Here is a 20,553-nt window from a genome sequence, read left to right as displayed (position 1 = left end):
GGATGTAGGTACATATAGAAGCCATTTTCATACATGGACTGATGTGAATAATAACGTCATTATTGACGAATAATTTATCAACGAATATTTCTTTCTTTTTTCATTATTGACAGAAATATCCAGGATTCCTTCATATTAATTACTGCATTCTATCCTATTGTCGGTATATATACTATATTTTATTCCATTAAGTAAATTAAAAACATAACAATAGAACATAAGCATAATATTATATCGATATTCAATACTCTATATTACAGTTCCGTGTACACTCGTCATACACACACACACACACACACACACACACACACACACACACAAGTCACAACCTATGTGGGTATAGGTAGAAGTCATAGCGGTGAAGCAAAATCAACAGAATGGATGCATACATAAAGTTCATAACCTCTCTACATTTTATTAGCCATGTAAACAGTATATTGTAAATTATACACCGTACATAATGCGATTGTGAATAAAGAGGATTTTCCTAGAGGAAATAATATACAACTACTACCAAGCTGCGGTGACACATTAAACTGCAATTTCGATTGCGAGGTGGGAACGGGTTTAGGAGATTATTTCTCATTAAACTATATTATAACTTTTATAGTTTTACCGCCATTTATATAGTTTGGCCCGCTATTACGTTACGGGTGTAATAATAATATCAAAATTGTCTAATAAAATAAGTCCATTAAGAATAGGAATAAAATAAAATTTGATAAATGTTTATACAATTATAAAATATAAATGCGCGCAGTGCAACAACAACTGCTGTAAATGCTGTAAATGCAATGTGGGTACCGCCTAATATATTGTTCTCACATTTATATACAGAGGCTTTGGATTTTATCATACACTTTTTTTTTAAAAAACTAATTGCGTGATTAAAAATAAATAACTCCATACAACAATGATTGCCACAGTATAATATTATAATATTATGGGGGACGGAGTGGCCGATCCGACTTGTGACGCGCACCGATGACGGTTCAAAACCTCGACTTCGGGCGGCATTTTTCTCCGGGCAAGTCACGGTGTCCGGAGAGAAGTGCCCCACCCGGGCATGGCAGATACCTATATGGATGTCCACTAAACAATCTGCCAAACTGTGTAAACGTGTTTAAAACCTACAGTATCTACCCTCCCACACAGTAAAAACCACCCAAAAGTTGCCACGGGTTAATTAATAGAAAAAAAAATATATATATATTATGAATATTGCGAATTGTACGAGCCTATAGTTATAAATAAATTTCTATACACACTCGTAACAGAATGAACTATCGACTTTCCTATCCAACACTGTGTCTTGACGAATTCACAAACTATTTTTGACACAATCACAGTATCTATATTTTGGTTCACTCGTGAGTCGTGATGTGACCCACCGCCGCCTCGTCTCAGTTGTGGTGTGGCGCACGGAGTTCCTATGGAAACCGACAATAAATTTCAAACGATGAGCGGCCGTTAGTTTAATGTACGATAAAAATGTTGAATGGCATGTACAATACCTGACTCGGCACTAAATTTTGATTTTATGCGATTCTGCGGCTTTCAGGGTGTACGATATAGCAATACCGCAGGCAACGAACGGGACGACTGTTTTGTACCAAATATTATTTATATTTCATACGACCACTTAATCGACGGTGTTATATAGTCACTAGTACTTACTCATCAATCAATAATAATATTTAAAACGTTTACACGCAAAATGTATACTTTTATGTATTTAACTAAAATAAGTTTTCAGAACTTATTCGCTTTCCAGTGCTATTTTATTTGCACCTCTCCCATAGTTATACATGATGTCAACATTTTACGATCACGGAACCTATGATCACTGAAGCACGCGAGACTCAGTGCTTTTCTGTTCATCTTTGGATTCGATCGTATTTTTGGATTCGTTAGTGCATGGTAATAAAAAAAAATAAAGAATTACTTTCAAAACAATTCAAGCGACTATTTGATCAAGGTTTTCACGTTTTTGGTTACCCACTGAATCCAAATTTTTGAGTACGGTCGCCAACCTATAGTCCAGATATAGTGCCACTCAACTCCAGAAACTTAGAAAAAAATGTTTGTCTAGTATAATAGAATATACATAATATTATATTGTATACTTATGTATATAAACGCACTCATTATGAGTAGACGTGTAAGGAATAATAAATAAAAAAACCGGCAAAGTGCGAGTCGGACTCGCGCACGAAGGGTTCCGTAGGATTATCCTTAAAAACCGACCGGTGTTACAATACATATTGGCAACACTGCTTATATCATAATATATTCTGTCGGATTTTTAGTATATTTTGTTGTTAAAGCAGCAACAAAAATACATCATCCGTGAAAATTTCAACTGTCTAACTTTCATGGTTCACGAGATACAGTCTGGTGACAGACGGACGGACAGCAAAACCTTAGCAATAGGGTCTCGTTTTGCCGTACGGAACCCTAAAAACCAACGATTGACTAGAATGTATTTTATTTATATTTAATTAATGTGAGGTGGATAAAACTCAAAATATAAAAATATAAATAACCAAAATATAAAAATAACAATAAAGTTTTAAGATGCATATAATATATATTTTATAGTATAGGCACCGAAAAAATATAGGATAATATAAAAATTTAAAATACATAATAATATTATCATCAAAAACAAATAAAACTATGACAATAAAAATAAAAGTACCAGCCGAGGCACAATAATAATATGAAGTAATAGTACCTATTGAGAAGTTTTTAGTTGTTTATATTAACTACTTAACCATTGCACTTTTGCCCGATCATAATAGTTGATAAACAAAATAAGAAACTTGTTTTCGGCAGTGAATGGGTACTATGGTCATAGTAGGTTATTCAACGAAATAAGAATACATCTTAAATTATAAAATAATACGAATGAGCAAAAGAAAAAGAAAACTACCTATCAACTCATTAAACGTGCCAACATGCTTTTACTGTGGAAATAATAATAATTATTATTATTATTAAAAGTTAGTTAATCTTAATCCTTTTACAGTTGGAAATCAACAATTATTATGTTCTCTGATGGATTACAAAAATGTTTAGCGTAATCGTTATGGGTGACTATAATGTCAACGGACAGGTGGTGGAGGGTAGCTCACTATATTTGATTGTCTTTTTACTGAACATAATTATTTTATATATAACAAAATTCAGTAGAGGTTCTGTAGAGTGATATACGTTACAACGTTAAATTGAAATAGTGCTGATCTGCATCTGCACACACCTCAACTGCGCAACTACAATGTGTTTTAAATACCGGTCGTGGAGGCATCCTTTAGTCCCGAAGAGTTTGTGAATCATTGACATGATATAATTATGACTATTGACTCACCATCCAATTCCCGTTTTTCCCAGTGCTTTTGAAAACTATTGTGAATTTCAAATTTTGACCTCCCGAAGCATCAACTAGATTCACTTTCCCATCGAACAAGATACTGTTGAAGAAAATCGAAGCAGTTTTATTGCCCCAAACGGTGGTAACAGACACAAAAATAAAAAAAAATAAAAAACATTGTAAAATCAATACATTCATCAGCTCTGCCCAAAATCTAAAATGGTTTATAAAATTTTCTAACGTGTATTAGATATAATTTATAGCTATGCTATTTCCTTTCCTTCACTATATTAGACAATGGCTGAGTGGTTTTTAATTTTTATATTTATTAACCTGTAAATTGGGTTTGTAAAAAAATAAACGGTTATGGTAATTACTCAATTTTTTTTTACGGGTACCATTGGCGCATATAGCGTTTGAGATTTTGGGGGAGGGGTTGAAGCCCTGCTCTAATTATATTGAATAAGCTTAAAAAAAATGTAGGAAATGAATGGTGGCTGGGGGGGTTATTGAAATTTTTTTTCGGTGGGTGGCTTATATTCTAAAGCCCCCCCCCCCTCAACACTATTTTCGCTCTTAGCGGGTATGTACAATTGGAACAAAATTGAATACAATTATATTCTCGTTCTACAAATGGTTTTGTTTTTTTTATGTTAATACCTATAAGTATTATATTACCGTATTTTTTTTCCAAACTACTTAACTGCATCATTTTTATAGTGTGGTTTTGTTTAAAACAAATTATTTTAAAACAAAATACAACAATATAATATATAGTTTCAAAAAATGTTTGTGTATTACATTTAATCCTTTACGGTAAAATATAATATCACCTTCCGTAATATTATTAACTACGTACCCATGCGATTTATTTTTATTTTTTTTATAAAAAAAACATAAAATTAGGTACTTATTTATTTTATATTTGCATTATTCGTGACTTCCAGCATAAAGTAAGCAAACAATTTTTTTCTTACAGTCCACGTATATAATACGTATTACATTTTTATAATGAAATCGAATGACACATTTTACTAAACACAATTTATAAAATATCTGTTGTTTTAAAACGATTATGTGACCAAAACGCGATTAGTATTATTTTTTATTAACCACCTACCTACCGTCCCACCTATTGTGTATGATGATGAATGCAATATAAGCTAGACCGCTAATTCCCTTGGCTGGTTACGCCAATACATCCACCGAATAAACGTGAATATGTAATAGAGAGACAGAGAGTTTACCATAAACTGAATCATTTGTAATTATATTATTAATGTTATTTGTACGAAAGAAGATACCTACCTCCGTATAAGCGAATAATGTTATACTCACGAGTCACGATGCACTGCACAAAAACGGGTTCGCATAATAATATGATAATGTTATATCGCACGCTCGTATGGTTATTTATTCATAGCTCAAACAATACTAAAAAATACATTTTATTGCGCCAGTTGTTGTCTGTGGACTTTTGTCGATAAAGTTTTGATGTTTGAATAAGCCAAACTGTTATTTATAAGACGCGTATTGCCTCGAAATTTCACCAGGTGTGTTATCCGGATCTGGGAATAATAACTAATAACATTTAATATTTAGGCCCGTAATTTCGGCGATCCATTAGAACAATATATAATAAGCTACAGAATTTTACCCAAGATATAGGGCCATATTATAGTACATATATATATATATATATATACTTAAGCTACCTAGTTAATAATAATAAATAATAATAATAGACGATAGGTATAAAATTAATAACCAAGACTGTTGAGGTATTATCTTCATATTTTCGTTAAAATAAGACGATAAATTATTAATATTATGGTTTATTTCAAAGAATAATGGGCATACTGAGCATACTCGTGTGGAGGCCCACGAGGACTTATCTAACAACTTTTACGTTTTTTTTTTCTTATAATAAGTTAATGACAGGCTTAATGCCAATATATATGTATATATTCTATATTAAAGGACATTTAAACAATCATATTAAAAACCATGAACCAAAAATAAAAAATACAAAAAGTAAGTATCTAAAAATATACATGGAGTAAGACAATTATTAAAATACAGAATACATTTGCAACATGTTAATAAATTATTATTATTAGGTCTCTAGTTTGTTGCACAAACCAATTTTGTAGTCTGAAATTCTCTTTGTTCGTAATTTATTTATTTATTAGTATGAATTTTATCTTGAGATTTTCACCAAGTAGCGATTGATAAAGTTTATTGTATATACGTGGTCCAACAAATGTGTGTGATAAACGGGAGATTAGATTATACATTTCCAAAATAATGTAATTGTACAATAGGCTAATTATTAATTATTAAGATTAATCAAACTATAGCACCAATACAATATTCGTGAATTTATTTTAACAGTTCATCGGTACTTTTTAAGCATACAGTTTTAATAAATTTAACTTTGATACAATAGTTTTTATGATGTTATTACTTTATTGAAAAACCTAATATTATTATGTACTGAAATGTTCGTACTATTATTTCTGGCCAGATATTATTTTCATTTGCACGCGATTGAAAATTTCTTGATGTATCGAAATATTTGTAAAATATTATACGCATAGCTACTTGCACAACAATAACACCTAAAAGCCGAAAGACAAAGGGCAAAACAGTCTAGCACAATTATTTAGATATAGCACAAAATAGCAAATGTTCAAAATGGCTAAAATGTCTCATCATACAATATATCAAATTAAAATGATAACAATGAAACAAATATTAACAAGTGAAAAATGATTTAAAATTACAAAATGCCAATAACTCATATACAAAGTATACACGTTTTTTTAATTTTTATGAACTAAATTCATATTCAGGTTAAAAATACCAACAACAGAAAAAGAGCTTTTTATTACTTAATATGAAAAACGTCAAATATAATATACAGTAACAAGTAACCAGTTTTAGTTCTTGCGCTATTATATTTGCATAATCCCATAAAAGTACTACAAAGCGTATTCTACTTTACTCTCAAAATATTGAATAATCCGATATCGTTAATTCCAAAAATGTCGAGTTTATTCTCAAAATTAGCCATTGCTACGCTTTGTTACACGTGTGCTGGACAGACACAACACATATTGGTACGAAATCCACTTAAACAATGACACGAAACATAACGTTTGTGTGATGTACAATATACCAACGTATAGGTATGATGTACGATGTACAATGTATAACACACGTACATAGTATAATATAAGCATCGCCACACGAAACTTTATGGGCACGATAGTTGTTAAAACTCTACTCGGCAACAACGCTACACTTTACATTTTGTGTGAAACTTTAAAATTATCGTTTTATTGGTGGAATTACACGAGAAAAATGGTCAATGCGTGTATCGTATAACTCTGGATTTTCTATAAAACTAAATGAAAGTAGGTAACTATATATAGTTTTAATTGAATTTGTTTCCGTTTGACTCCGAAGCAGTTGTGCTGTAGTCAAATTATAATAATACGCTGTGAAAGAAATACAATTATATTGAAACTATAATATAGAAAATATAATTATTGAGTTAAGTCGGTACACCTAACACACACATTTTATGAGTATTAACCATACTACTGTACATGTCTACATATTTTATGAATAAAATATAAAACCCGGTATGAACCAACCATTATATATTTATTTTTGTTTTACAGCCTTATTCAGGCCCTATGCAACTTTAACATTTTCGAACTTATCTGCATCTCCAACTCTCGATCCATCTCTTAATCCATTTGAATCGTTTATCACTCGGTCCATCTAACTTTGACGTGAAATTTCTACCGTTCGTTTTTTATTTAGCTTGCTATAGTAAGCAGTAGGAACTCGTTCTATTAACTTCCCCACTGCGAGCCATATATTATGTCCAAGCCGGACAGTCGCCGGCCATTGTTTATTTTAGAAAATCTCGCAAACTGTGCCCATTGTACTACATGTTTAAGTCCAAGTTCTTTCTCTCCTTGTATTCACCATTATTAGGATTTAGGGTCTATTTTATATATTTGTCTAAGTACTTTATCTTCGAAAGTCATCAGTTTAGTCTCGTTACCTCGCGTTGGCTACCACATCTTACACCTGTACCGCGTAGTTTAATTAAGTCCAAACTGTTGTTTTACATATTAAAAAAATCGATTCATTAAATTATTTAGTCCAACAAACCCTAAATATATAGTTAAATATTCAGTGTTAAACATTAAAATGCAACTATCAACAATTAATATTGTAAATAGTAAAATTAAAATGTTTAATAGTTTGTTGTAATTTATTTAAGTTTCATTTAAAATCAATATTTTTCAATTTAGAACAGTTGAAATGATTAATTTTAAAAATGTATACAGGTTTATCTTGCTAGGAGTTCTGATATGACTATTTGACTCATAGCGTGTAAATAAAATAAATAAATCAATATGCAATAAATACATAAAAATCAAAGTAGTGCTGAGAATTACATTATCTTAAACCAAATTATATGAGTTTAATTAGGTATCATAAATCATAATAATATTAATTATATGTTTTGAATAAAACACTATTAAATTAACAAAATTGTATGGTAATAACCATCACAATGGGTTGAGAAAATTTTAAGCATTGATGTGGAGGTAGTCATTAAACGATGCATTATACAAATAAAAATATTAATGAAAAATTGTTAACATTGTCAATAGTCAATAAGCGTTCAACATGTCATTAAATAATAAACATTTAAACTGACATACAAACATTAGAAATGTAAGTATTTTTACGGTCTTAGTACAACGATAAATATATATTTATTATTTAAATAGGTATAGGTACTAGGTACATTTACTTGCCCATACAATAGAAGCAGTAGTATATTATATGTCGTATTATATACATAAATAAAAAATGTTTACATATAATATTACAACATTTAGAATAAAAATCTTATAGTATCGTGATAATAAATAATTTTAAAATGTATATTTTACAATAATTGAATGTTTTGGTTTTGAGTTCTGAGTGGAGCGATAAACTAATTAGTTTTAAAATAGTGTGTTTTTGAAACAGTAAAAATGTTTCAATCTTCAACTTCAAGGGTCGTTTTTAATAACAACATGGATTTAGTTGGTAAGTACTTTGAAAGGTTAAAAGTATAAAAATATTATCATAAAAAAAATATTACTTTTTAAAATAATCGGAAAAATCTAAAAAACAAAATATGGAAAACGGGAATTTTGGTGCAAAATATTTCCGTTCTTTTTGTGCAATTTATAGGTTTGTTAAATTTTAACATTTTTTAAAGTTTATTTTCAATTCATGCATGATAAAATGTTTGTTTTAGGGTAAAAATCTTGAAAATGTAATACATTTAGTTTGAGGTTCCTCCTGCGTAGTCTTTACAATTATGAATTCATAAGAATAGTAATGGTAATCTATAAGAAAGATCACTAATGTAAAAATCTCTATCATTACATAATTAGTAATCACTGAGTTAACTACTCTTATTTGAATATCTGTCTTTATTTTCTTGATTGCCAAATAAAGCTTATACCACGAAACAGTGGCGGCTTGAACTTTTTTTTTCTTGACTCACATTTAATATTTTTACACCAACCACCCTAAAAAAATTTTCACTGCTTTCCAAAAGGTGAATTCATAGTATTTTAGTGGATAATTTAAGTCAGTTATAGGTATTTAATTGGTATACGCAGTAAATATTATATAACCCTGTATCACTCCTGAACCAATTAATAATTGCACTTATATTACATATCAATATATGCATTACATTTAGAAAATATTATATAATACTACATTATATTCTAAATGTTAAGTATTAAATGTAATATTTTCAACAATAATCTAAACTAAAAATTTAATTTAATGATATTAATTTAAAAAAAATTCATGTGATACCAGTTTGTACTTTGTATGCACTAACCTGTAGTTATTGAAAATTTCAAGATAATTTCTTATTTCTTAGAAAACAGAAACGGGAGCAAATTCAATTTAATGCATTTTGCATAATATAAACAAAAGTTAGGTATTTTGTATTTTAGACACATAAGTTATAACTAGTGCTAGGATTTATATGTAATGAAAAACCAAAATTAAGTACATTTATATGTAATTAAAATAGCCAAAATCTGTAGTATAAAATAAAAAATATGTAATAAGAAAAATTTTAAAATATGTTAACGTGTTAAATTAAAATACAATTCTAAATCATTTTTGAATAATGCAATAAATTCATTGTTTTTAATTTCTAATCAATACTACAACAGTACTACTACTACTAAACCTCCAAAATTGTCAAAATGTACGAAATATGTATAATTAAAGTAGACATTTTACAAATTATAAAAAAATATGTAAAATTATATAAAATAAAATATTTATTTTTTATCTTTTTTATTGCAAAACATGTGAAACGAATCTATCATTTGCAATAAATAATTTATCATGTTTTAGTAAAAATATGTATTTACATACAAACCCCAGCCCTAGGTTTAACTGATAAGTAGTTCCTGGACTTGTAAGCAATAAAAATCTATAAAATATGTAGATTCATATTATAATTATTTAAAAAATATGCAATATTATTATGTTTTTTACAAATTGTATTAAATTACGATTTTGACCAAAAATATTAAACCATCTACCTAAATAGTGATGAACTGATAAGTCATGAAGACATTAAGTTACTTATATAATTAAAAAAGCCCTTTAAATTAGGTATCATCATATTTCTGTAAATTTTGAAATTAATTGTAATACTTAAGCACTATTTTGGGTAAAAAGTAAAAACAACGTAATATTTTGTTAATAGAACTTATAAGTACTTACTTAAATGTAGTGAAAAAAAGATTTTATATCTTGCGTTCGTCCTGCACCATTTTTAATGTTATTCAATTTACAAGCCTTTAAATGCTTGTTCCAATACCATAAGTTCATTGATGCCTTAATTTTACCACACGCACATTTTGTTTCATTTTCATCCATAGCATATATTTTAAATGTTTACGTTTTAACTTTAAAAAAAGTTTATTTATTCACTGTAAGTTGCAACTGCCAATACTGCAGTAAAACTTAACAGTATTATTATAAACTTCAAAATGTATAAAAATTGGGTACTACCGTGGTATCTCGACTACCTTAGGTTCACAACCGTGTTATCTCGACTACCAAAATATTTCCAAGACTACCTATTATATGATCAACCGTGATATTTCGACTACCGCAATAAAAATATATAAAATATATAGGTTAAATCTATTCTGAATAATAATATAAATCTATTTTGAAACACGATAAAATGGCATAAAAATATGTATAGAAAATATTCTAATAATATAATATAAAAAATAAATAAAAATTGTAGTTAATAATTTTTTTAAGGAGGAAAGCATGTTTTAATATCCATTAAAATCTTATTAAACGGTGGATCGTTACCAAGGTTTTGTCGCCAAACAAATTCAGTCAGGTATGAATCTAGATGATGGCGAGCTGTTCCCCTATGGTTTTTGTTTCACCACTTTGCCGATCCCCAAAGGCGTTCAATTGTTTGGGTGTGTGCTCCTATGGTTGGGTCAACAAAATTGATTAACAGTATAGTGATGGAAGCCGGATGATTTTAATAATTCGGTGTTAAGTTTTCTTCTAATTATAAATAAGTCTTTAAACATGATTCAAAAAAAAATTTGAAATTAATTATATTGTGTGAATACACATTACAAACTTCAAACTAAAATGTCCAGAATCTCAAACAGAAAAAACTATTCAAAATATTTAGTTCGTCAAAAAAGGATTATTAGTATGGCACCAGGTTATCAATGTTTAAAAAATTCGGCTAGAGTTAAAATCATAAAAAAAATTTGAAGGGAGGTGTTGGCGCCCTCAGGCAAATGCGTTTTAGAAAACAAATAAAAATTAAAAAAAAAAATATTATTGTAGGAATACACATTAAAAAGTCTATACAAAAAATTCAACTAGAGTTACATAACAACAAAAAAAATTAAAAGAGGGTGTTGGCGCCCGCAGGCAAATGCATATTTGAAAACAAAAAAAAATTTAAAAAAAAATATTATTGTAGGAATACACATGACAAAGTCTATACGAAAAATTCAACTAGTCACATAACTAAAAAAAAAATTTAAAGAGGGTGTTGGCGCCCACAGGCAAATGCATTTTAGAAAACAAAAAAAAATTATTAGTGTAGGAATACACATAACAAAGTCTATACAAAAAATTCAACTAGAGTTACATAACAACAAAAAAAAATTGAATGAGGGTGTTGGCGCCCGCAGGCAAATGCATTTTAGAAAACAAAAAAAAATATTATTGTAGGACTACACATAACAAAGTCTATACAAAAAATTCAAATAGTCACATAACTAAAAAAAAAAATTTAAAGAGGGTGTTGGCGCCCACAGGCAAATGCATTTGAGAAAACAAAAAAAAATTGAAATTAAATACATCAAACTAAAATGTCCAGAATCTTAAACAGAAAAAAACTATTCAAAATATTTAGTTCATTAATGATGGATTATCAAAGTGCACCAGGTTATCTATGTTCAAAAAGTATATAGAAAAAATTCAACTAGTTACATAACAAAAAAAAAAATTGAAAGAGGGTGTTGGCGCCTGCAGGCAAATGCATTTTAGAAAACAAAAAAAAAATTATTAGTGTAGGAATACACATAACAAAGTCTATACAAAAAATTCAACTAGTCACATAACTAAAAAAAAAATTTAAAGAGGGTGTTGGCGCCCACAGGCAAATGCATTTTAGAAAACAAAAAAAAATTATTAGTGTAGGAATACACATAACAAAGTCTATACGAAAAATTCAACTAGTCACATAAAAAAAAAAAAATTGAAGGAGGGTGTTGGTGCCCACAGGCAAATGAATTTTAGAAAACGAAAAAATATTTAAAAAAAAAATATTATTGTAGGAATACACATTTCAAAGTCTGTACGAAAAATTCAACTAGTCACATAACTAAAAAAAAAATTGAAAGAGGGTGTTGGCGCCCGCAGGCAAAAGCATTTTAGAAAACAAAAAAAAATTTAAATTCAAAACTTCAGACTAAAATTACAAGAATTTTAAACAGAAAAAAACTTTTCAAAATATTTAGTTCATTAATGATGGATTATCAAAGTGCACCAGGTTATCTATGTTCAAAAAGTATATAGAAAAATTCATCTGAAGTTACATAACAAAAAAAATAATTGAAAGAGGGTGTTGGTGCCTGCGGGCAAATGCATTTAAGAAAACAAAAAAATATTAAAAAAAAAATATTTTTGTAGGAATACACATTACAAAGTCTATACGAAAAATTCAACTAGTCACATAACTAAAAAAAAAAATTAAAGAGGGTGTTGGCGCCCACAGGCAAATGCATTTTAGAAAACAAAAAAAAATTATTAGTGTAGGAATACACATAACAAAGTCTATACGAAAAATTCAACTAGTCACATAAAAAAAAAAAATTGAAGGAGGGTGTTGGTGCCCACAGGCAAATGAATTTTAGAAAACGAAAAAAAATTTAAAAAAAAATATTATTGTAGGAATACACATTACAAAGTATATACAAAAAATTCAACTGGAGTTACATAACAACAAAAAAAAATTGAATGAGGGTGTTGGCGCCCGCAGGCAAATGCATTTTAGAAAACAAAAAAAAATATTATTGTAGGACTACACATAACAAAGTCTATACAAAAAATTCAAATAGTCACATAACAAAAAAAAAAAACTGAAGGAGGGTGTTGGCGCCCGCAGGCAAATTAATTTAAGATAACAAACAAAAAATGAAATTAAAAACTTCAAACTAAAATGTCCAGAATCTTAAACAGAAAAAAACTATTCAAAATATTTAGTTCATTAATGATGGATTATCAAAGTGCACCAGGTTATCTATGTTCAAAAAGTATATACAAAAAATTCAACTAGAGTTACATAACAACTACAAAAATTGAAAGAGGGTGTTGGCGCCCGCAGGCAAATGCATTTTAGTAAACAAAAAAAAATTAAAAAAAAAATATTATTGTAAGAATACACATTACAAAGTCTATACGAAAAATTCAAATATTCACATAACAACAAAAAAAATTGAAGGAGGGTGTTGGCGCCCGCAGGCAAATACATTTGAGAAAACAAAAAAAAAATTTAAATTAAAAACTAAAATGTCCAGAATATTAAACAGAAAAAAACTATTCAGATTATTTAGTTCATTAATGATGGATTATCAAAGTGCACCAGGTTATCAATGTTCAAAAAGTATATACAAAAAATTCAACTAGAGTTACATAACAACTACAAAAATTGAAAGAGGGTGTTGGCGCCCGCAGGCAAATGCATTTTAGTAAACAAAAAAAAATTAAAAAAAAAATATTATTGTAAGAATACACATTACAAAGTCTATACGAAAAATTCAAATATTCACATAACAACAAAAAAAATTGAAGGAGGGTGTTGGCGCCCGCAGGCAAATACATTTGAGAAAACAAAAAAAAAATTTAAATTAAAAACTAAAATGTCCAGAATATTAAACAGAAAAAAACTATTCAGATTATTTAGTTCATTAATGATGGATTATCAAAGTGCACCAGGTTATCAATGTTCAAAAAGTATATACAATAAATTCAACTAGAGTTACATAACAACAAAAAAAATTTAAAGAGGGTGTTGGCGCCCGCAGGCAAATGCATTTTAGAAAACAAAAAAAAATTGAATTTAAAAACTTCAAACTCAAATGAACAACCTGGAAATAACACTAACCAAAAAAATACGATGGAAGCTAAATACTGCAATACATGTTAACTACAATCCACAAACTAGGTATTGTTTACATTATAATAATATGAACAATTATTATAATCAGAGGTGTATCACCGTAATATAAGTATAATAAAATATATAAAAATGATTGTAATTTATAAAGGATGCAAAGAAATTAAATGAGAAAAACTCTACTATGTGATTGTTATTTATGAAGGACATAAAATAATGTTAAATTTAAAATAATATTGTATTTGGCTGGGTCCACAGTCAGTATTAAATTACGAACTATTAAGTCTAAATGCAAATATAAACATAGTCAAATATCTATCTACATTTTATAATTTGTTGTGTTAAAAAATCATTGATTAATGTTGGCTTTATTTAAGTTTTTAATAACTATACTGGTACAACTCTAGCTGACAGTCTTTAAAACGTCTAGTTTCCTGTCCTATCCTCACCTTACCTCACCTAACCAAATTAATAATATTTAAATATTTTCTTTCATTGTTATGTTTACAATATCGAATACCTTGATAGTTAGTAGGAAAACATCATGGCAAAGCTCACGACCAGTGATGATAGTCGTCTATCATCACCATAGCTTCAACTAACCATAGGTTTACCTAACTAACCTTCGTATGACTTATTAGGAAATATTGAATAAAAAGACCATGAGTTGCAGGTTGCTGAACTTAAGTGTTTGATTATCAAGTTGATCCTTTGATTGTTGACACCTTAATCCATGCTATGGATGGAGCCCATAGATAATAAAGATATGGATAGGCCACGCTTATGCTCAATACATTTGAGGCCGCGTTCCCAGAAGGGAAGGCAATTGAGGCTCCTATATATTGATAGTCGATACTCGATATAGGTATACTTTATTTGGCCTCAATTGTTCCCCTCGAAGATCGCTGATAAGACCATTATGTTATATCTTTATTATCTATGATGGAGCCATACCCAGCTCACTCGTGTAAACAGTGTGGGTCTGGGCCCCATACTCTGATATTAAAAGCCCAGCCCACCTTCATATTATTCTCTAAGCAAAAAGTACATTTAAGACAAATTTGTAAATCAATGCACAGTCTCTCTATTGTACTAATATTTGTGATTTCATTAATTTTCAGTATTTTGTATTATTAGATTGGGAAAACATAAAATAATATAATTTACACAAGACTGTGGCTAACACAATCATACTTTGATAAAAGTATATGATATAAGTACCTTCTATATTTGAATTAACCGTTTTTTCTTTCGGGTACTTTATTGGTGGATGGCACTTTAATTACGGTCCCTCAACTTACTGAGGCAACCTTGAGGCATTCCCTTTTAGGAAATTAATTAAATCCTCAAACATAACTCTTAATTCAAGAGTTTGTAACTAATACAATCATAATATAATATGAGTATAGTACATTTCGTAATATTTTTTTATAATATTTACTGTTAGTGAAATATTAAGTTTGTATTTCTAATATATTATATGTTATGATATTTATGAACGACACTTTCACCATAGCCCCTCGATATAGTAATGTGGCGACCCGGCACATCTCTTTTAGATAAATGATTAAATACTTAATCAAGTCTTCCAATTTACTAAACATTTATAAGTCCGGCTATTACGCTCAACGTGCACGCACGTAGTTGCCTATGAGCTCCGTTATCGCACTCGCAGTTCGATGATATGGTAGTCAAAGTCCACGACACCGGTGGCGACTCGCTCCAGACATATATGTCTAACAAACGCAATTTTTCAAATTTGTCAATTTCGCCAAAAGTTGCTGATAAAAAGTCAAAAAAATTCGTTACACCTCATCGGTATGCCGCCTTGTACTCTGATGATTCTAGTGACAACATATTTAATACATCTACCAACAGTGCGACAGTTTGCAACGAAAAATCAGGTCCTGCAAAACAAAATATCGAGCAGCCTACGCTAGATACACAAGACGTCACGCCACCTCCGTTTTACATCTCCAATATCTCAAATTTCTCCGCCTTCACAAATGAGCTAACAAGGTTGACCGGTCCAAACGCATTTACCTGTAAGTCTACTTAATCATACCTGATCGTATATCCCAGAGGCGTACTCAATTACAACACTATTCTGTATCATCTCAATAATATAATGATTCCAGTTTTCATACTTTTCAAGGTCGCGTTAATCGCTCATTAAGAGTCGCAATAAGAAATCTCCGCCATTCCACATTGTGTACGGTTAGGTTACTACTGTCAACATGAATCTAGGTGCGTCAAATGCGGTGGAGACCACCGCTCCGTGAACTGCACAAAGGACCGAGCTAGTCCAGCCAAATGCGCCCTCTGTTCTAAGGTACACACGGCCAACTACAAAGGATGCCGTGTTTATCAATCCGTTACAAAAAAACGCAAAAATACAAATGTACCAACGCCTACAAAGTCTTCGTCAAACGATGTCCCAGGAGATCATGCTCGGCAGCTTCCAAGGAAATCCTATGCTACAGCGACCAAAACGGTAACTATATCAGACCATACCTACAATTACTTATCTTTATTTACTTTAGTTTATATAAACACGTTACTATTTTATCTATTTGTATACATTTTGCTCATGCTAACAAATATCATTAATTTTATATGTCATACTATATTTTATAACAATTGTAATTATCCAATTATCCATAGTACTTAAAAATTTTAATTATCATATTATAATGTTAAAAATTATGTTAACTTTCAATATCCCTAGATTTAGATAGCTAACTATAATAAGTATGTGGAATAACAGTACCTAACCTTCTATGATAATTTGTTATGAATGTAATATTTTAAGTAATAGCTCAAATTTAGCACTTTTACGGTACTTAATACATTTTCCTAATATTTTAACAGAAATTATGGAGCTAATGATATAGAAATACCTATATTATGTCACGGTCCATAGTTCATAGTTTTGTTTCATTTATAATAATAATACTTTTTAATATACTTTTTCATAAATTAATATTTATTACAGTTGGCTTTTATGATTTGTTTGAACTATTAGTAGGTACGTATCCCTATTATTACAACACCGTTACCAATATGCGTTTTGTTGGGGTTAGTTAATATAATTGAATGTTTTCATGATTTCTTCGTATTTATGCTTATTTTCTTAAAATGTTTTTATATTTTCGGTTCATCCGTTACCTACCTACATACCTACCTACCAAGTGTGTAAATAAAAAATTTTTTTTGTAAACCAATTTGAATTATAATTTATTAATTTAAAAAAATTTTAATAAAAACGTTTTCATTCAGTATTTTTTTGAATTTTAAGTGCATATTTTTGAATATTTCAGTGCATATATTTTCCTGTTTTTAGTGCATACATGCAGGCAAATATTTAACACTTTTTCATTGCATTAAATTCACAGCCCTGCTAATTACTTTTACTTCCAATCGTAATAACTACCACAGTTAATTTTAATGTCAAATTGTCAAAAATCAACTGCTTCTTCAACTTGATAACACTAAGAGGATGTCAGATTTTTAGCGCACCATTTATTTCTCTCTCTGACCCAATCATTGTAGTGTTTTCTTAATCGTACATTTGGTATGCTACACGTGGGTCAAAGATGGAAAATAAATAGTGCGCTGACATCCCAACCGGCAACAAGTTTACACGAGTGAGCTGGATAAGCTCCATCATAGATATACTCTGTCCCACGAGAGATCATGCCGCGCACCGACCAAAACTAGTCCCCCCACGCTTCATACCCGTCACTGGGGAACCAGTTTCGACAGCAGGGTAACGCAGGGGGATGCGCAGAACCGGCATGTTCTCTCGTAGGACAGAGTATAATAAAGATATTGATAGGACATAATGGTCTTATCAGCGGTCTTATTATCTATGGGCTTCATCCACAGCATGGATTAAGGTGTCAACAATCAAAGGATCAACTTGATAATCAAACACTTAAGTTCGGCAACCTGTATCTCAGGATCTTTTTATTCAAAGTGTCCTAATGAGTCATAAGAAAGTTAGTTAGGTAAACCTATGGTTAGTTGAAGCCAAAGAGTCAATAAGGCCTTTGCAATTCAAGATCTTTTCCTACGTATTCGACATTGTTAACATACCTATTCTTCCTTTACACTTTTTCTTCCCCCGTCTCTCACAGCTATATACAGGTTCAGCCACTCTCATTCCACACCTCTATATGATCGGTATTCTGTCTATCCATCTCTTATTCAGTCTTCTCGTCCATCATTTCTCCAATAAATTAACTTCTATAGCCACTCTCACTATCTCTTATCATACAGTGAGCGAACCACCTAAACCTATTCTCTCTTGTTTTCACTACAATATGTACACTACCCTTAATTAATTAATTTCTTATTCTATCCTCTTTTGTACCTTAACACCTTACTTATTATTCTCATATCTGTTACTCTCACTCCACTTACCTACCCTAACCTTACATTTCTTTTTCATCTTTCCCTTTCATACACCAAACATTCTGAAATCCTGTTGACCCATTTCCTTATCTTCATCATATCATACACTTCCTAATTCCTATTCACTCAGTCTCTAGTTACCTACAAGTCATCGTACTTGATTATCGTTGAAAATATTTAAATATCATTGAGCGAATTCCCTACTCGAAAAAATTACTTAAAAAAATATCATACCTCACCAATTTTCTAATGTTGAACACGACTTTATTGATAGCCTGAATAGTGTTATACCAGTATAGTTACAATAAAAATATTTAACATTTTCGGGCAATACATCCCCTGATCAATTAACTATAATAAAAAAAAACCTACTGAGAAATAAGAAAATACATACCCCGTGACGGAATCGAAATCTGCTACGAAACTTAGTCTTCGAAACACTGAAACGTTCACACATTTCAATCTGCTTATGATATATTATTCCCAGTTTGAAAATGTTCACTGACGAATACCTACTGAAATAACACGCATCTTATGCAGTAAAATGTTCTACAATATTCTAATAACCTAGTTACAGTCTACAGATATTATATAAACCTACCAATAAATACCTAATATAAATTTTTATTACACAGAGTTTGTATTTCGAAATGTTGTATTTCAGGATTTATTAGTTTTATTTTTAAACCTAACAAAAATTACATTTATTCACAAGTCAGTTATCAATTAGAACTCGAAGAACTCGACTACGAGTAAGACAGCGTTTGGATTGTTCGGACTGGCGTATAATTTATGATTATTATATATTGCGCCTTTGGTAGGCAGTAGTAAACGTATATGCTTCTACGTTACTTAGTTAACAGATTTTCCGCGACAATAAATATTTAATTCAAGTCTAAAAAGTAAATGTAAGCCCAAAATAATATAAAAACAAACTTACGCATAAACATCGACTCTTCCAGTGAAACCTAGCTGTACTGCAGCACACGCTGTCGTCGAAGAAACAGCTATCTTCATCCGTCTACATCTCGCTTATTGAAACTTATCTAGTACACAATACTAGTATCTTTATGATCTGTAATATATTCTGGTGTTCGATGAAAAAGATTGAAATAAGATAAAAATACATATTTTTTTGGTTTTGAATATGAAAGCTGTGAGATGATCGATATGAATTTTGTGAGAAATCTAGAGGTACTAGAAAACTGAGACGAGTGTGTCAAATGAAATAAATTAAAAAATTGACTAACACAACAATCGGTTAAAAATTAATTTAATTCAAATAATGAGATAAACCTTATTAGATCATTTAAATTGTCCAGAACAAGCCCCCAGTTGTTGGTCGCATGCCAATTTTAATCATATACTAGACCACAAGTTTATAGACATTCTATAATGTATTCTCTTGCCGGTGACACTGTTGGGGAGAATATATTTTTTTAGTAATTAAATTACGATACGAATTATAAATTACGTAGGTACTTGTCCAATACTCGACTACCAGAATTAAAATTAAAGAATGTGATATACCTAGGTAACCTATCGATCGATTCTAAAACAGAAACTTAACCTAGGCACAAATAATATCACAATATCAAATAGTGAAATGTGAAAATTTGAAGAAAATTTCCCTTAGTTTTATCCCGTAAAACCCCCCAAAAAAAAACGTACGTTTGAGGTGTTCTCTAGGTATGATCTGCTATGTACTTACAAATCATATTAAATAACATTAATCATTATGTATTTTCTTATTTTATTAGGTAGGTATAAAAACCTACCTTCCTACTTATAAAAGTATTGCCTAATCATTGATTTCAAATTTTAAAAATTATTCTACTATAACAATAAATTAACAGTTGTAGGCAAAGTATTATAATTTAAGGTATTTTTCATAATTTTTGCACACCTATAAAAACTGGATTTCATCCATCTACATCTCGCAAATAGAAAATTATCTAGTTTTTTGATCATT

The 20,553-nt window shown here is 29.9% G+C and overlaps 1 pseudogene; it reads left to right on the top strand.

Annotated features, from left to right (window-relative positions):
* Positions 1-15,849: 15,849 nt before the first annotated feature.
* On the top strand, positions 15,850-16,663 carry LOC132940153 (uncharacterized; annotated as a pseudogene).
* The last annotated feature ends 3,890 nt before the right edge of the window (positions 16,664-20,553 follow it).

Source organism: Metopolophium dirhodum, chromosome 3 (genome assembly GCF_019925205.1).
Source record: "Metopolophium dirhodum isolate CAU chromosome 3, ASM1992520v1, whole genome shotgun sequence".
NCBI lineage: Eukaryota > Metazoa > Arthropoda > Insecta > Hemiptera > Aphididae > Metopolophium > Metopolophium dirhodum.
Note: the sequence above shows the minus strand (reverse complement) of the source record. Positions and strands in the feature narration are given on the sequence as shown.